The sequence below is a fragment of the Etheostoma spectabile genome, unplaced genomic scaffold, assembly GCF_008692095.1.
Source record: "Etheostoma spectabile isolate EspeVRDwgs_2016 unplaced genomic scaffold, UIUC_Espe_1.0 scaffold00002619, whole genome shotgun sequence".
In the NCBI taxonomy this organism is placed as follows: Eukaryota; Metazoa; Chordata; class Actinopteri; order Perciformes; family Percidae; genus Etheostoma; species Etheostoma spectabile.
In genome coordinates, this window is record NW_022602926.1 from 1 (window position 1) to 5,909 (window position 5,909).

At 40.8% G+C, this 5,909-nt stretch overlaps 2 non-coding genes across 2 annotated transcripts; both read right to left on the reverse strand.

Annotated features, from left to right (window-relative positions):
- Window positions 1–198: 198 nt before the first annotated feature.
- Window positions 199–280, reverse strand: trnas-uga (transfer RNA serine (anticodon UGA)). Its single transcript has one exon. It is a non-coding gene; the product is annotated as a tRNA-Ser (tRNA).
- Window positions 281–999: 719 nt separating this feature from the next.
- On the reverse strand, window positions 1,000–1,073 carry trnai-aau (transfer RNA isoleucine (anticodon AAU)). The gene has a single exon. It is a non-coding gene; the product is annotated as a tRNA-Ile (tRNA).
- Window positions 1,074–5,909: the final 4,836 nt, after the last annotated feature.

The following is a 5,909-nucleotide window of genomic DNA, read 5'->3' on the forward strand; positions in this document are numbered from 1 at the left end:
GAACGTCATTCAAAGAAAGCCACTGGCTGGGCATCAAGCCATATCAACCGCAACACATCTGGGCATTGAGAATGAAAATAAATGCAGAGAGATGCTTTGGTGGCTTCCAGTACCTATTTGATATTTTTATATTGTCCATGAAGGCACATCTGCCATTTGGTATAATGAGATGTGTGACCACCTTTAAAGAATGCCTTTCGTTGTCGGCAGGATTTGAACCTGCGAGGGGAGACCCCAATGGATTTCAAATCCATCGCCTTAACCACTCGGCCACGATAACCTGAAAAGTAGTGCAATACCGATTTGCACTAATATATGCACTGACTCATGCAAAAAACCCGAGTAAAGTTCAAAAGCACTGCATAAACTTTGCTACCGTGTGTTTATTTAAATATGGGTACACTTCACATGTAGGTGTATACTTTACTGCAAATGAAACTGAGATGTCAGGGTTTCCATCTCCACCTCTAAAAAGTGCTGCTTCTTAGCCGGATTACGTCCGGCCATGTCGTAAATAGTAGGGGCGAGGACTCAAAACCGAGAATATATTGGGGCGTGATATTTTAATTGTTGTGATTGTTGTGTGCCTTGCACTTGCATCTGTTGCTGCAAGTGTCAAGTTGTAGATAGGCTACTTGGCTGTGTAACATACAACAATCTGTGCCAACTGGCCTGCTTTTTAATTGTTTAAAAAGAACTTATGTCCAGAAACAAACAAGGCCAAATTGAGCACAATTGGCCGAGTTCTGGATTGGCTACCTGACTGTGTATGGTTTGTAGTGACTGCATATGTTTTGGCCTTGCCAAAAAAAGTAATGGAAAGCAGCGATATTGTCCAAAACAAGTTAAAACATGCTTCCACTTTGTTTTTTTAAGTTGGATAGTAGTGTGATTCATATTTGCACTTATTGAGCAGATGACCGTACAACTATCTTTGACTTTGCAGGTTACCATGACATGTAGACTGCAAATGCACCCACAATGCTAAAGGGACATGGCTGGCCAGTATGGGGATTGAATCCATGACCTTGGCATTATTAACACCACACTCTGACCAACTGAGCTAACCGGCCTGCTTCTTAGATGTTTAAAAAAGACAAATGTCCAGAAACAAAGACGGCCAAATCGAGCGAAATTGGCCAAACCCTGGATGGGCTACCTGGTTGTGTATGGTTCGTAGGAAAAATATGGAAAGCAAAGCTATAGAGATTTGCGTTAAAGCTCACAAGCACATTCACACTGGAGAGAAGCCGTACAGCTGTGAACAATGTGGGGAAACCTTTTCTCATAGTAGTAACCTTAAAGACACCAGCGCATTCACACTGCCTCTTGTGAACATGTTTCAGAGCCAAGCGGTTTTCCTCCTCCTCATGCCCTGATAGCTGTGTTGTTATTTTCTGATCTTCTCTCCACATTGAAGGCTGACCAGCAGTAACTTATCTCTTCTGATCAACATGTATGTTATTGTGGATCAGCTGACTGTTTTCTCTGCCTGTCCTCAGAACTCTTTACCATTTAGGGACCTGAACCCCTCCTTTTAAAATATATATTTTTTAAATGTTTATATTTAAGAAAAAAAAAAAAAGCACAAAAAGAAAGTCACCAACATTTAAGAACAGCTTGTTTATTGCTATATGTCCCAATTAAATGTAAAAAAAATATTTCTCCAGTAAATTGCTGGAAGAAGAAGGCCCAAAGGCGAAACATTAAGACGTTTAAAGATGTTATGGTTGGAAAACGTAGACATGTTTGAAACTTTTTTTGTTTTGTAAAAACTTTCTTCTTATCTCTAGAAACATACAAATTGTTTATATACATTCTTTTTTGGCTGACAGGAAGTCAGTGTAATTTTCATTTTAGGAATACATTTGTCACCCTTATGAACTCCCAAACGTTGGCAAAAACTCTAACCTTTGAGCATTGGGAGTTTATTAAGCGCAAATTCAATATTTGTGTAAATTGGTCCTCTCATCATTACCAACATACTAGAAGTTGGCCATATTTAATTGTACGCTCTCAAGTTATTGTTTTGTAGTTTAACGTCATGTTTTCCTACTTTGTGGAATTTCATTTAATAATCTTTGTCTAACATTTCATATTTTCTTTGACTGAATGTGGTTTTAAATCTGTTGCGGTCTGTTCAGACTGAAAGTAAAGACACTGATGATGTCATACAAAATCAAAATAGAAAGCAAACTTGTAAAATAACATCAAGGATTGAATTGTTTTAAATGTTTTGCAATGTGGAAAAATTAAATACAAAATCAAAATAAGTAAAACGAGACCTCGTGCTCACCCTGTCCCATGTGCAGATAAACACCCCCAAAGCATGATGCCACCACCCCCATGCTTCACAGTAGGGATGGTGTTCGGCAGTCATTGTCGAAGTGTCCTTGGACAAGACACTGAACCCCGAGTTGCCCCCGGTGCTGCGCGTCGGAGTGTGAATGTGTGTGAGTGTTTATCTGTTGAGCAGGTGGCACCTTGTACTGCAGCCCCAGCCACAGTGTATGAATGTGTGTGAATGGTGAATGTTTCCTGTAGATGTAAAAGCGCTTGGAGCAGTTGTTAAGACTGGAAAAGCGCTATATAAATACAGCACATTTACATTTACATCATTCTTCTTCCTCCAAACACGGTTAGTGGAATTATGACCAAAAAGTTCTATTTGGGTCTCATTTGATCACATGACTTTCTCCCATGACTCCTCTGGATCATCCAAATGGTCAATGGCAAACTTAAGACGGGCCTTGACATGTGCTGGTTTAAGCACGGGAACCTTCCGTTCCCATGACGTCTTAGTGTATTACCAACAGTAACCTTGGAAACGGTGGTCCAAGCTCTTTTCAGGTCATTGACCAGCTCCTCATGTGTAGTTCTGGGCTGATTTCTCACCTTTCTTAGGATCATTGGCACCCCACGAGGTTGTTGCATGGAGCCCCAGTCCGAGAAAGATTGACAGTCATGCCTGCTATGCGGAAAATCGGTGTTTGATTCCCTGATGGGGAGATTTTTCTACCAGCTGCTAACCAATACTACAAGGCCTTGAGAAAGTCCCGGAGAACACCATTGATCTGAAGCTCAATGTTGATGCTGTCATGTAGTTTTCTAATTAGCCAATTTCTGATCAACCCATATCAATTGCATTGGATGAAAACCAGGAATCCTAACCGCTAGACCATATGGGACTGACCACATATTAATAACAGGCATTTCATGAATCAATTCATAGTCTGGCTGGAAACAGGCCTTCTCTTGAACGAGAACGAAGAAGCTTCTTAAGTAAGTTTTATCTTGAAGCTTTTGAGTGTTCTTTAGGTTTTATCTGCTTTAACTATTACCGGACAGCGGGGGCACGGAGCAGAGCAGAGCGGCCGTTAGGGAGGAATCCTCCTCCGGGTTCAGCTCCATTTTGAACTGGTGGTAAAAAACTACCGTTGGAACTTTTAACAAATACAAATGTGTACAGGTTGATTTCTGTTAATGACAAACACAACTATAGTCAATAGAAAAATAATAAATATATATGAAAAGCCGTCTTGGTTCATCTTTCCACTGTTCCTACAATCACCACTCTGGTCTGGTTGGAAACTAAAGGATCTAAACTAAAAGGATGTTCCTCTTTAACTAAAAGGTTATCTCTGTAGGGATCCATCCCATAATGTTGTCACACACTTAGAATAATGATCTGAGTCTGTCTGCAGCAACAACACAACCTTTAGTGGACGCTGACTTTACCTTTAAATTAGGAGTTTAAACAGAGACAAAACAGGAAGAATAAATCCATCAAATCAAGTCCCCAATAATCAGCATGTGGCCTTGTTTTATTTCAGGTAGTCAGCATGGAGCTGTTCCACATTCCCAGACATTTAAAACAAGTCAATCATTGGCGTTATTCTACGACTCAGATGAATAAATCAGCTGTTTGCTATTTGAGCTGCTCTGTTTCCTGCTGCTCCGTCATTCTTTAGTGTCCTCTGGAAACAGGTTGCTGTCCTTTATGTTTCTTTTGGATGACATCATCAGTGTCTTTGCTTTAGTCTGAAGAAACTCCAACAGATTTAAAACCACATGCAGTCACAGAAAATACAAACAGGGAATAGAAAATGTCAACAAACAAAGAATATGAAATGAAAAGTCCCCAAAGTAGGAAAATATAATGTTATATACCAAACAACAATAACTGGAGAGCATCCAATTAAACATGTCCAACTTCCAGTACGTTGGTAAAGAAGAGGAATGTTTGGACATATTACAGATTCATTTTATTTTTATTTAACCTTTATTTAACCAGGAACAATCCCATTGAGCTACAGTAATGATACATAAAAGACAGGACAATGGTTCCAGAAATAGCTACTGGTTTGGATTCCCTCCTTACAGAACAGGGCCACAATCAACATGGACAGAGCACACAGAATCAACGGCAAGGGTACGATGACACATACAATGATTTGAAGGTGTCTGAGGTACCAGGACCGTCAAGCAGTCCTTCAGGGGGCACCAGGGAGGCCCGATTCAGGACTCCAATGCAACGCTGCACTTTAAGCCAGGCTACAGTGCTTTCACCGTCCAGCAGCACCAGGAATGTATAGGAGTACAGCGTAAATTACATGCTAAAGGTATCTCAAACTCTCTTATTTATCCGGCCACCCTGAAAGAGACCCGCGGAGGTAGAACGCTCACATTCACTACATCCAAGAAAGTGGACATGTTCTGTCGGGAGCTGGATAAAGATGATGAAGGGACATCCATGCGAGGCGCTTCCGCAGCTGTGAATTAGTGGAGTCTGGAACACTGTGCAAGGTTGACTTGAGGGTACTGTATGTAAGTTTGGGATCCAAGCTTTAAATGAACATTTAATTAGGCTGACTGTTCAATTTATAATCTATATTTATTACTCTCACTAGGATGGTGTGCTTTTTCAGTTGTGAACTTTATGGTAAAAAACTAATAATTTATGAGAATGTTGGTAACAAACAGTAGGGGGCAGCATTACCCTATTGCAGCAACTAGTCTGCCTAAATCGAAGCTGAAGAATGTGTTTCCTTTGGTAGTGTTTTAATGGAAACACGTTATATTTCCTAATCTTAAATGGTCGTTACTGCTGGTCAGCCTTCAATGAGGAGAGAAGATCAGAATATAAGAACACAGCTATCAGGGCATGAGGAGGAGGAGGAAACAACTTGGCTCTGAAACATGTTCACAACGAGGCAGTGTGAATGCGCTGGTGATCTTTAAGGCGACTACTGTGAGAAAACCTTTTCCCACATTGATCACACCAGTACGGCTTCTCTCCAGTGTGAACACGCCGGTGGCTTTCAAGGGTACCACTATGAGAAAACCTTTTCCACATTGATCACAGCTGTACGGCTTCTCTCCAGTGTGAATGCGTTGATGTGTTTTTAGGTTAGTCTGCACTGCGAAAGCTGCCCACATTGATCACAGCTGTACGGCTTCTCTCCAGTGTGAATGCGTTGATGTTTTTTAAGTTACTCTGTCGTGTGAAAGCTGCCCCACATTGATCACAGCTGTACGGCTTCTCTCCAGTGTGAATGCGTTTATGTCTTTTTAGGTGACTCGGCACTGTGAAAGCTGCCCCACATTGATTACAGCTGTACGGCTTCTCTCCAGTGTGAACTCTCACATGAATCTTTAAATATCGAGATGTTGTGAAGGATTTCTCACAGTTCTGACAGTGGTGACGTTTGGATCCCTCTCCTCTCCGTTTCTATAGCAACAGACAAACAGAGAGAGTTAGTGAACAACCTTCTTTAAACCCTGGATTTTCTCTTACTCACAATTTTAACTCCTCATTCAATAATTTATGACAAAATGAAGGAAAATATTGCTGACTTGTTTTAATGAAAGCAAATGCACTCTTCGGGTTCTAAGATATTCTAAATCTT